The following is a 13,093-nucleotide window of genomic DNA, read 5'->3' as shown; positions in this document are numbered from 1 at the left end:
CTCTATACCCCTGCAGGACCCGACCGCCAACACACCGCCACGGAGGGCCCAGAATTCTCCACACCCCCCACCCAAGAGGCCGTCAGCGATGACAGCAGCTCTGTCGACCTGGACACTGATGACCAGCCCGGACCATCGGGGACCTCTGGACAGTCGGTTCCCCTCAGACAGCCACAGGCCACTACAGACCCAAACCCCTCCGGGAACACCAGCACAGCTCCCACCCAGCGGGCCCATGCCTCTGTCTCCAGGGCGCGTCAAGCAGCGGTGTGTCTACCACTACAGGGCACCCAGGATAACCCACCACCCCAACAACAACAGGGACCTGGGGGCAGTGGTAGTGGGCACACCGGCCAGGGGGCAGAGGCCCAGGGAAACAGGGGAACTGGGAGGGCAGCTGTGCGACAGGGGGGGGACGGGCCCAGGGAACCCACTCTCCACGAGGCCCTCACCACCATCATGGGAGCATACAACCGCTCCCAAGAGACGATGGCGACGGTACTGGCCAGGTTCCAGGAGATCCAGGTACTGCAGGAGGAACACTATCGGGGGTACAGGGAGGACATCAGAGCCCTCACCTCCACCCTGGTTACCATGGTAGGGCTGCTGCAGGAACTCATCAACACCAGGATGGACACTCAACAACAACAAAGGGCCCCGGCCACTAGCCTGGACCAAGAACAGCCAACCACCTCCGCCGGCGCTAGTGGACAGGAGGCCCCCGCACAACAGCAGCCCACCAGACCCCCACCTCCTGCCGGAGAAGAACCACCCCGCAAGAGGGCCCTGAGATCTCGCAAGAAGACAGAGTAGGATGTCAAGACCCCCGCCAGCAAAGGATACCACCTGATGTCATCCCACTGTCCCACATTGTCACCCTGTCCATCCTTGAACTGCCCATGCTCCATCTCTCCACAGGCCTATGGACAATGCACCTGTGTGACTGTTACTCTGGACTCTGCCATGGACATTCCTTCACCATAGCCCCCACCCACTTGAAACCACCCATCCCATTTTGAGCACTGAAATAAACACCTATTTTGCACAAAACTATCTGGAGTCTGGCTGTGATTTCAAAATATTGTAATTGACATGACAGTGCAAATATGTCCTTGTACATAGTCAAGTCAACAAACAGCTGCCACAAAGCTGTAGTCCATGGGGAAACGAAGCACAGGACTCGCAGTGGGGACCCCAGATCTGAAATAGGGAGGGAAAAGCCACAACTCAGTCATCATACACTGGGGCAAATAGACAGGCAGCAGAGATGCAGGAGAGTAGTTCACATTTACTAAATTATGTTTGAATTGTTACCTGTGTCCTATTGGAAGTACTGTTCAATGATTCTGTCCCTGTTGTCTGTTTCAGCCCCGTCGTCTTCCTCCTCGTCACTCTCCACAGGTTCCACAGCTGCCACAACACCACCGTCTCGACCATCCTCCTGCAGGAAAGGCACCTGGCGGCGCAAAGCCAGGTTGTGAAGCATGCAGCAGGCCACGATGATGTGACACACCTTCTTAGGTGAGTACATTAGGGATCCACCTGTCATATGCAGGCACCGAAACCTGGCCTTTAGGAGGCCGAAGGTGCGTTCGATCACCCTCCTAGTACGCCCATGGGCCTCATTGTACCGTTCCTCTGCCCTGGTCCGGGGATTCCTTACTGGGGTCAGTAGCCACAACAGGTTGGGGTACCCAGAGTCCCCCAATAGCCATACACGGTGTCTCTCTAGCTGTTCCATCACGTAAGGGATGCTGCTATTCCTTAGGATGTAGGCGTCATGCACTGACCCAGGGAATTTGGCATTTACATGCGAGATGTACTGGTCAGCCAAACACACCACCTGGATGTTCATGGAATGGTAACTTTTTCTGTTCCTGTACACCTGCTCCCTGTCTCTTGGGGTAACCAAAGCCACATGGGTCCCATCAATGGCACCAATGACGTTGGGAATATGTCCAAGGGCATAGAAATCACCCTTCACTGTAGCCAATTCGCCCACCTCAGGGAAAAGGATGTAGCTCCTCATGTATTTCATCAGGGCAGACAACACTCTGGATAACACCTTCGAAAACATGGGCTGAGACATCCCAGAAGCAATTCCCACTGTTGTCTGAAATGACCCACTTGCCAAGAAATGGAGTACTGACAGGACCTGCACCAGAGGGGGAATCCCTGTGGGTTGGCGGATGGGGGACATCAGGTCGGGCTCCAGCTGGGCACACAGTTCATGTATAGTGGCACGGTCAAGACCCCCATTGTCTTTTAATACCAAATGTGCATTGGCATTGCATTTTTACACCTATTCGGTACTATTTGTATTGATATTTTTGTCCTTAAAATGAAAAAACCTTTTGTCTAGCATACATATAGCATTTTGCTCCGGAAAAGTGTAATTATATTAGAAACTTGGAGGGGAGTATTATGCACATCTCTATTTGCTTTTCAAAATATCAGCTTCTCAGTAATCAGAGAAAAACACAAAAACCAAAGTAACAAGGTCTAAAACTACAAAACATGTGACCTCAACAACGAATCACAACTGGCTCAAATTAATATAATATTTAACAGCACAGCGATCTCACCGTTTTCTTAGTATGAAACGCTTCACCCTCACAGTCATGTTCTTTCGTTATTTCTGTTTGTTGTCAACTCTTGTGAATAAAACATATCTTTCAATCCATCCGTTTATCAGACCTTACATATTACCTACATTAGTTTAGCATGAATGGCCCCCATAGTATCAGCAGACAATAGGAGATTTGCGGCTCTGACTTACAATCGATACAGACCTGCAGATGTCTGGAGTTGTAGTCTGATCTTATGGGGTAAACAATCTGCCATCACCAACAAACTGGATTCTTAGCAGAAATGTTGTAACTATTTCTCCAGGTCCATTACAATCCTGGATTTTGTTTCTCTAACCAGCTGATGTAATGTTCAGCAGATATATTGGGGGCTAGTCACAAAGGTAACTTACACTTGTAAGTTATTCACATGTTTAACTTTACTATTACACTTTTGAGTAATTTTCTATATTTAGCTATTAGCCCTCCCTAAAAAATATATAATGATACACAATGGGAGCATTGTGGGGTTCAGCACCTAAATAGCCACCCACATTTATAAAATAAATTCCCTTATTTCAACAGTACTGACCTGTCAGATCCAACAGCCTTCTATTATTTACATAAAAAAGAAAGACCTCAAAGGAACCCAATTACTAAACACAAACTGATTAATTCCCAAAGACTTGATGAAAATTTTACTGTGTAAGGCTAGGGGTATTGCAGTGAAAATGTTGAAGAGAAAAGTATTTGAGGAACAATGTTTCGGCAAATTCAGGGTGAAGAAGGTTTATTCACACCATGCACACTTCCCAAATAAATGATTTTCCTGAACACAACCGTACAGCAGACCATATGTCTGGGATTTAGATCCACTAGAGACTCAAAGAATCCTTCAAATCCAAAAGTCAACTTGACACAGTATCTACATTGGCAAAGAAAATACAATATTAGAGAATCAGAACTAAATGGCATAATGCAGAATGGTATGTACTATTGGAACATATTATACCCTGAAGGGGTAGCTTTGTGGTCATCTGATATTGATGTATACATGCACAGATTTCTTTCCAACACTCCTGGTCCTTTAGCTATTCAGCTATTCATCTAGGCCCCAAGCATAATAAATATACACCTGTAACTGTCACAACATAAAGTGTGGATAAGCTGTGCCAAAGAAGGTCAGCAATTCAAGCTTTATGGCTCTGACGCAGCTCCTGAACACAATAGTTAAAATATGGGTTTCAATGTATTCCTCCTGGATCCACACTCAGCTAAAGTTAAATGCTTCCTATTTGCAACAGTGTATGCAATTTATAATGAAATGCAAAGATATTTAGAGAAAGAGGCTGCTGAAAGAATTCAAGAGGAAATTGACAGATAAATTAGGCAGCCTAAAGTTATTGACAATGTCATGCTAACAATCTCTAAACAAGTGTATTCCATAAGCATTATAATAACGGGCCACTGGAATTATGTCATTGTGTGGCTGCATGTTTCTCACATAGTTATGGATTTGCAGCTTTTGCCACACAATCCAGCATTTGTTGCATGAACTGCAGACTTTAACAAAAAAAGGAGGACATCATCCCCTCCCAGACCAGGGAGATGGTATCACCTAAGTTTAGGATATAATATTCTTACGTCCAGATAGGATTCACTTGGGGTTCTTGGTTTCACTATGTTTCCCTCATTGGCGAATAGGCTAGTTCAGTGGTTCCCAACCTGTGGTCCAGGGACCCCTGGGGGTCCGCAAGCCTCCTCAGGGAGTCCGCCACTGCTTTGAAAATTAAATAATATATCCAGATTAATAACGTGTATATAAATTAAGTGGATAAATGTACAATTGAAATGTTTACTGACTCATGGGGGATCCCCAGATTCCTATAATAATTAATTGGGGGTCCCAGGGTTCCAGTAAAGTGGAGGTCCACCGAAGTGAAAAGGTTGGGAACTGCTGGGCTAGTCCACAAGGGATCCTTAGCCCTGAAGAATGCCCATTGACCTCAATAGGCTAGCGATAGAGGCATGGACTGAGCCTTTGCCCTTGCTTGCCATCTCATTACTGTTTTTAGGTTTACCAGAGGTCCACAACATTAAAGGTGATACACCTGAGTACCCAAAGGTAGTTTTAACACATCTGGATCCCACTATCTGTCCAGTTGTACTGTAACTAAGAACGCCCTCCTTCTTCTGAATCCATCAGGAGGTAGAGCCCCCCCGACGGCACTGTCCTACCAGGGTGGGAAGAGGTCGTCTATGATAAAGAATGCCACAAACTGTGGGTGAGGCTTCCTCTTCCAAAATATTGGTCTTCCCATGTGATCTGACAGAATTCCTGTGATGTCCAAATAGGCTTTGACTTTACTTTCCGAAATAGAAGTCCCTTTCTTGCTTTAGATACCATACCGTTTCATGTTAGAGTGTATTATCCAGGGAGGATGTAGTGGCATTAACTCCCCCTCTCCATCTATGTATTTAGGGTATAATATCCTTTGCCCTGGACCTTCTAAATGAATATTTCAATCTTCTACAACATTAACAGGATTAGTTGAAAGCTATTACACAGCTAAATTGGCCACCACAAGTATTAAAATCTGATAAAGTGCCTTGGCAGCTCATTAACGAGAGTGCCATATTTGAACCATATAATTTGACTTCTAACCAAGGAATCATGACCAAAAAAAAAGAACCCACTAGTATCCTATTAAGTATAGAAGGAATGTAAGATGCCCATTTTTGCATAGCAGAATACCCGCATATTACGTAGCTCCTGTATGGAGCAATCTCATTGCCTGTTTTCACCTTTCATGTTCAGGAGTGGCAGAAATATAAGCCATTGGGCTGGTATGAAAAGATATTCAACACCTTCCTTACTTTTTCACAAGTAGGAGTTGCTGTTTGAATGTTTCTGTTACACGTGAGACAATCCCACATTTGTAACTACAGCTGGATATTCTAAATCTCTATGTCACTCACTTCTCTGTGATTCCATCATTCTTCATGGAGCTTGTAACCCTTTGAAGCCAGAGTTAAGCTGTAAATTGGTAGCTGCAACTGTGTAATTCATCACAGCCTGTCACACACTTCTGAAAATTGTTTTTTATTTAATGACCAACAATGAAACATGTTGCATGGCCTAAAGCTAACTGTATTTGTTAACCGTATCAGAAATCATACAATGCTGTAGTATACCCTTGTACCCCCTCTCAAAAGACAGTTCGAAAATGTCCATTGGCCCACAATAGATATGAATACTATGTGCCTTGATAATCTGAACAAACTTGATATGTGCCTTGATAATTTAGACAAACTTGTTGCAAAATGAATGCAAAAGAGGTATCCTTAACCTTCTTGACAGAAACCTTTGACTTACCGGCAGCCCATTCTGCATCAAAGATTTAAAAAACTCTTGCAAACCCAATTTCCTACTCATTTTGCAGATTTTGTGCACACCATTTTTAATTCATTCAACACAACTGGCATAGTGCATTTCACCAAAAATATTGTATGTTGTTTGCTGACTGGTGTTAAGACTGGTATGGACTAATTCCTTCATTTTTCATTCATTGTTTTCTAGTCTATTTGGCAGATTTCCAACAATCACTACTGATCATCGGCTCTGGCATTTTCATCTTCCTTCTGAATAAGAAATAAAACCAGTCCAACCTCCAATATAAAGTTTGAATATAAATTGTGAATAGCATATGGTCCTGAGAAGCAGTGCCAAGAGACCCCAGCGTTTTATCTTGAGTATGAATGACTGCCTTAAGCGAGCGATGGACTCTTTTCATGAACTGGATGCTTCACAAGTGAAACCAGTCTTTTAGTGCACAACATGTTTGCAAAAACTGTTATGGAAGTTCAATTGGAACAGCCGCCAATGGAGTTGATCAACATGGAAAAACGTATGACCACTGAAGCTGCACACCTATTGCTGAGCACTGTGATTGCCAATTGTGAAATATGTGCATATTTTTATTTTGTACCCAGCCACATTGAACATAGACAAGATGCTTTGCCTTTTTGATTTATCAATATGCATAGGATGATGTTTTCTAATGCATTATTTTATGTGTTAACTCATATGTTAGTGCTATAAATGTACTATGTTATCAAGAGGTCATAAAAATTGTTTAAATGCTGTTATCTCAATTATTAATTCAGGGATATTGTGAACCCTGGCCTGAGGCCCGTTTAGACCTCTTCTATTTTATCATGTGCTTGTTTGCAGCTTCTTGTATCTCTTTTTATTAGAATGTGTGAAGTTTTAGACGTGTGCAGAAGCGTTTGTATCATGCCTGCCTCCTATCTACACTGACATATTTTAATTATTTTTTTTATGGGTGCTGTCATAACATTGTGGAAGCTTACAGTAGAAGCTGATATGCTTTTATTGTTTTCGTTTAAGGAGCATATTATCCATATGTAAATCGAGATGACTCATGGATCATCATATTTGTTTAGTCTTGTTGATGCTTCAGTGCCTGCAAGCACTGTTTTATTTTATAAATGAAAGGTAAAATTGGCAATCCAGTACTATGAAAACCCAAGTATTTCACCATTAACTGGAGGGGCTTTGCACTAGAGGCAGAGGTTGAGCTTTCATTTTCCGAAGTCCTTGTGGTTTTCCAACTTGTCATCTGTAGAGTTGATGAGATCTAGTAAACGTTTCAAGTATATGTCAAAAAGTAAAACTGAGATGTTAAATCCTTGTAGACTCTCGTTTTATGCAGTATGTATTGGAAGAAAAACCACTGGCAAAGGCGACAGGTCTAGGTAAGAGAAAATCAAAGTATGAATGATACAGTCTATGCTGACTTCTTTGAGCCTAACAATTAAGGTATTATGAAATACTGTATCAAAAGCTGCATAACGGTCAAGAGTAATAATGCAGCTTCACCACTTTTGACAACTGTGTTTTTGGGTCATCCCACACAATAGACTTATGCATGGTTTCTTCAATACCTTTTAGATAATTCATTTGTTTGAAAAGTTATAGATAGTATTTTTGAGCGGGATAGTTTCAGGCGTTGAGAGAAGAATTTTGTTTTTTAATTTGTGGACAACAGTGGGCTGAGGAAGGTGTGAGATGCTGGAGTTTACCAGGTATTCAAACTCAGAGGTTGTAAGTTCTTGAAAGGATAATATAGTTGAAGACTGTTTTTCTGCTGTGATTGCATATTAGGGGAGCATTTGTTTATGTTGATCGTTAGTCAATAATCCGTTGGGTCTGTTCTACGTAAATACAGTGTAGCTGCACTGGAACGGTTCGCAGAATGGGATCTACTGGGCATCTCCTAGGTAGGAGATATATGGAAAGGAGAAGCTATGAAATCATTTCAAGACCTACAGATAGATTTCCAACTAACCCAGACACAGTTCTTCAGGTATCTCCAGCTTAGGCATGCCTTGAGGGTCCATTTGCCTGCCGCAAGCCCCCTGCCAGAATTTAGCCCACTTGAGGCCAAACTACTTATGGGAAATCTGGGGGGGAAAGGTGTCTCCCAAATCTATAAAACGCTTATTAACTATGCTCCCAGGACCTGGGCTCCGTTAGAACCAAATGGGAGTCATGGGTTGGGGCCATGGAGGAGACGGAATGGAGGGAAGCTCTGATGGCACCCAGGGTATTGGCGGTGTCGGCTAGACTCCGTACAGTGCAATTCTATTACTTACACAGAGCGTATCTGACACTGTCCAGGCTACACCAAGCAGGTCTGCGCCCCTCCGCCCAGTGCCCGCGATGCTCAAGCGAGCCGGCTAATTTCTTCCATGTGGTTTGGACCTGTCACATGATACAGACATATTGGGACAGAGTGATCCGGGAGGTGGGAAAGGCACTGGGACAGGAGGTACAGAGGTCTGCGAACTTGGTTCTGCTAGGGGTGATGGAGGAGATGGGGAGATCACAGGCGAAGCGAGCCCTGGCTGCCACAGCCATGCTGGTCGCCAAAAGAGACATCACCGCTGCTTGGAACTCCCCCGAAGGCCCGTCACTCCGAAAGTGGAAAAGGGGTGTTGACTGGTGCACAAACCAAGAAAAAGTGGTACATGAATCCAGAGGTTGCCCGCGGAAATTTGAGAAAATATGGGGAAGATGGCTGGACATGATGTCATAGAATGGGATGGGAACATGACCACGGTTGTTGTAACAGGGTTTATATAGTGGCTCATCTTTTGGTCCATACTACCGCCCAAATATTATTGTCAATGGTGGACTGTCGCTGGAACATACTGCTATGTAAATGTCATCTGCTCTGTGCTTTATTTATTTATTTATTTTATTTTTTATTTTACTTTATTTCATTTTATTTCTCCTCCTCCCCCTACCCTTAAAACAATAAAAATGTGTTTATCAAAAAGTAAATACAGTGTAGCTAGTTTATTACAGATGTTTTATGAAGTGGACCTTTCTGGATTTCAACATTTTGATTTCTGAGTTTGTATGGAATTCCTGAGCTGGGCAATTGGTTGAGTAGGTGACTTTTTTGGACCTCTTTATATACAAATTGTACATGCTATTGTCTATGCGTAGTCACATTTTGCCAAATGCAGTACTTAGACTACTGAGTATCCATGCCATTGCTGCTTAACATTGTTGAGGCCAGGATCAGCTGATGTAACAGGCCATCACTCAGAAGCAAGCACATCAGCAATTATCATCTATTACTAAACTGGGCATCTTTTTTATCTAATTGCATCTTTCAAAAGAGGCGTGACAGTACCTACCAAAATTATTATTCATTTTACAGCTCAAGCTACTTAGCTTCTTTCTTGAATTGTAATTAAGATAGTCTGAAAAATAACGCATATAGACAATGTTGAACTGCCTATGGTGAGAAACACAGTACGCGATACAGAAGTACCAAACATGTATCTTCTGTAACAAAACCTTCAGTATGTCTCAGAGACAAAGGACAAAGGAACTCCACATTTGAGTGTGCAGCTAGTCGAATGCTTGGCCATTAACCAATCTTATATGAGGCACAAGGCTCTGTTTACAAAGCAGTATAGACAGTATTATCAAACATTCATCTAATTAATAAAGGGTTTGAGTGGAACCTAAAGACACCTAGGCCCAAATGTCAATAGAGAAACCGTGCTAGACAGAAGGAAAAGGCCAGCAAAGCCTACTGCAAAGTATTTCTACAAGACATGACATAAACATATGGCACACAGTCACCCCACTAGAGCACTTCAGAAAGTACATGTCTCACACATTCAATGAAGCCCATATATACCATATAGTAAGTTATTACGGGACTCTCACATCACTTCCATCAATAGACACCACACATAAACGTATATCAGAATACAGACATGACACCTCTAGTACATTACACATAGCTCAGATATGCCATGTTGTTTACTATTAGCACCTGTCGCTAATTGACCTCTAATTGTCTAAAAGTGATTAGTACATACAGTGATTTGTTTTGATAAATATGGAGGCCAGAAGCTTCACTATATATTTGGAGCATCTCAAGCAGATGAAACAGCAAGGATTGGGGCTTCTGAACATAGACCAGGAGGTTTTTCCACATATGAAGAGACATGGTCTTAGTCACCTGATCTCTATCTCATGCCCCACAGGCCCTGGTCTTGTGGGACCTTTTCTGCTAGTGGCTCAATGACAAGCCCAAAGAGGAGGGGGCAACCATATGTTGTGGCCCTTTCTACCGGGAACAATTGGAATAATGCACCATTGATAAGCATGCGTGCCCAAGGAGCCCGAATTAGAGTTCGGACACAGCTGAGGAACTGTGAACCAAAGTTCATGCACTCTAGGATCTAGGACATGAAAGGCAGGTCAAATTAAGGCTTTTTGAAAGTCCACAAGGAATACTCCAGCTGCCTCATTCAAATTAGTTGCTTCAGCCAGATGCATCCCCAGATGTGTCATAAAGGCATTCTGGACATAATGGATTCAGAAAGTACTACTCGTGTAAGTTGTGTCACCAAAATTCGGCCCTGGATTTTGGCCTCTTTTTTAATGAGTGACCTGGGCTCATTCGAGGAACAGTCCTCTGGGTCCTTTCCTTGCTTTAGGATTATGGTGAACACAGCATTCTGATGTTGCTAGGTAGTTGGCCTACTTCTAAAGCTTCTTTATAAAGTAGTAATAAGTGAGGGGCTAGTAAGGCCGATTCTTTTTTTAAGCATTCCACAGGATACCCATTGGGACCAGGAGTCTTACCACTGTTCAAACCCATGACTGTTTCCTGGAATTCCTCTAGTGTCTGCAGGGCTCTGACAGTCTGCCTTGGAAAAGGGTCTATAGAACACACCATAAGATCACATGCTAGCGTGTTTGACTGTTCACTAGCGGAAGGTGTCTGTGCCATACAGAGGAAGGCTTAATCCTCAAATGCTGCTTCAATTGTCACTGGATCTGTGACCACGATACCATCTTTCCACCAAATCTGAGGTACTGTAGAGAGTGAGGTCACGGGTTGCAACCAGTGAAGTATAATTTACCTGATTTGTCACCCTATTCATAGGCTTAATGCTGTGTCTCAGCCAGATTAGTTTTGCCTCCCCCAGTCTGAGCTGTTGTTATTCTTTTACTATTGAGTTAAGCAGCCTGATGTTCCAATCCTCTCTGTAATGACTCACTTTGAGCTCAGTTCTTGCACATAGCATTCCAAATTGCTAATGGCCTTGACCGCATGTCATTTTTCTCTAATTATTAATGATTTCAAATGACCACAAGTGACAGCTTTAAATGCTTCCCAAATGTAAGCAGCAAGCTAACCAATTCTACACTGGCCTTGAAATAATCTGCTTTTCACTCCCTAAGCATATCTACGGACTGTCCATTCTTAAGCTACCAAATCTTGAGGTCCATCCATCCGTGATTCCACCCGAGGACTCGCCCTATTAATCACTTCCAATGGCGCATGCTCTGATAATCCATGAGGAAGGAAATAAATTCCCTGCAACTCATTATATCAGTGCCAGGCAAAATAGTAGAGGGATCAGGAAAAGGGGAGATATGAATTATAGAATAAAGGGCACTGTCTGTCAGTCCAGTGCCATCTTAGCCACGCATCATAGAGGCCCATGCTTTGGGCCCCGTTGCCAGGGTAATCACCCTAGAACTGAAGGAGTCAAGTGCAGCGTTCAAGACAGCAATGAAGTTGCCATTCACAAACAGTTGGCCAGCTGTCAGCGAAGTCAGCCTGAGTTTAACAAATTGGTGGGTACATATACACTGGCAAACAATCAAGCATGGACCTCCAGTGTGGCAGTGTCTGTCACATGAGATCTCAACCTGTCAGCCTGTGGGCTGGTGACAATCAGAGGAAAGGCACATCGAAGAATAGCTACCCTTCTTACCCCCCTCAGCATATCCAGCATGATAGATGTGGGAGTAATCATATGTATTAATTATTTTGAAGTTGTTACCCAGCACATGGTCACTTGAACTATTAGGACATCTGGGCTCAGTGTCTTTAAATAATTGAGGACCGCTGCTCTGCTATATTTATCATTGAGTCCACAGATATTCCAGGAGAGAAAGTGATAATTTTATCTATCTGAGCCTGTGTCATGTATCAGTAGGAGACTGAGTAGGGAGGACTGACAAATGGATGTGTACAGTGCTGCCTAACCATAACTTTGTGATCAACCAACAGAATAAAAACAATAGCGAACCCTGTCCAACAACCCCCCTTCCTACAGTCAGGAATTTAAGTATCCATCACCCTCAAATGTGTGCTTCCACAAGAAGGCACCCTATTAATATAACAAAAATAACCAACATATAAAATGGAAGCAAAAGAAAGTGAGAAAAATTAAAATTGAAAACAGCCGCCTCACCAATCTATAAGATCTGTAGTTAGCTATCCCCACTTCCCAGGTTCCCACTGTGCCCCATAGTCACTCATAACAGTAGCTGCAGTAAAATATTAGCTATCATGTTTGTTAGTCCTTTGTGGTATAGGATTCAAGGATTGGTCGATTCGCCATCTGCTGATTAACATGAAGAAGGTGGGGGGGCATGGCCAAGATGGCGACCAGAGCGCCTGCTTAATTCGGAGCTCCGCTCTCGGCTGGCTAAATATCCTGCTTCGAGATGGCTAGTGGATCACTTCAGCCGCTCGTAACCAACCCAGCCCTCCCTGACCAGCTGGAGACCTGGAAGGTCACTACGGAGGGCACCACGGAGTGAGGGCAGAGGCGTGTGAACGTCGACGGTTTAGCTGGGCCCAGGGAATCCCTTTCGGCGGTGCTCAGCGGCCCGCGTTTGGCCCACCCAGTTTTCCATGGCCAGCTCGGACCCGGCGGATGAGTCATGTGGAGCTGCTCTGCCCTGAGCAAGTACAGACTGATCCTGGTAATGCCACCTCGGTAGTGGTATTGGTGTGGGCAAGTTGAACAGCACCAACAGCCCAGGGGTCAAGTGGAGGTCATCACCCACTACCTAAGAAGAGGTATGTCCGAGCCAGCCTGGTGCCACCAACCCACCTCTTTGAGCAGCGAGGCGGGGTGACCGACGGCAGGGCTGCGGGTCCTCTTGA

This window comes from Pleurodeles waltl, chromosome 8, assembly GCF_031143425.1.
Source record: "Pleurodeles waltl isolate 20211129_DDA chromosome 8, aPleWal1.hap1.20221129, whole genome shotgun sequence".
Taxonomy (NCBI): domain Eukaryota; kingdom Metazoa; phylum Chordata; class Amphibia; order Caudata; family Salamandridae; genus Pleurodeles; species Pleurodeles waltl.
This window is presented reverse-complemented; position numbering follows the sequence as displayed.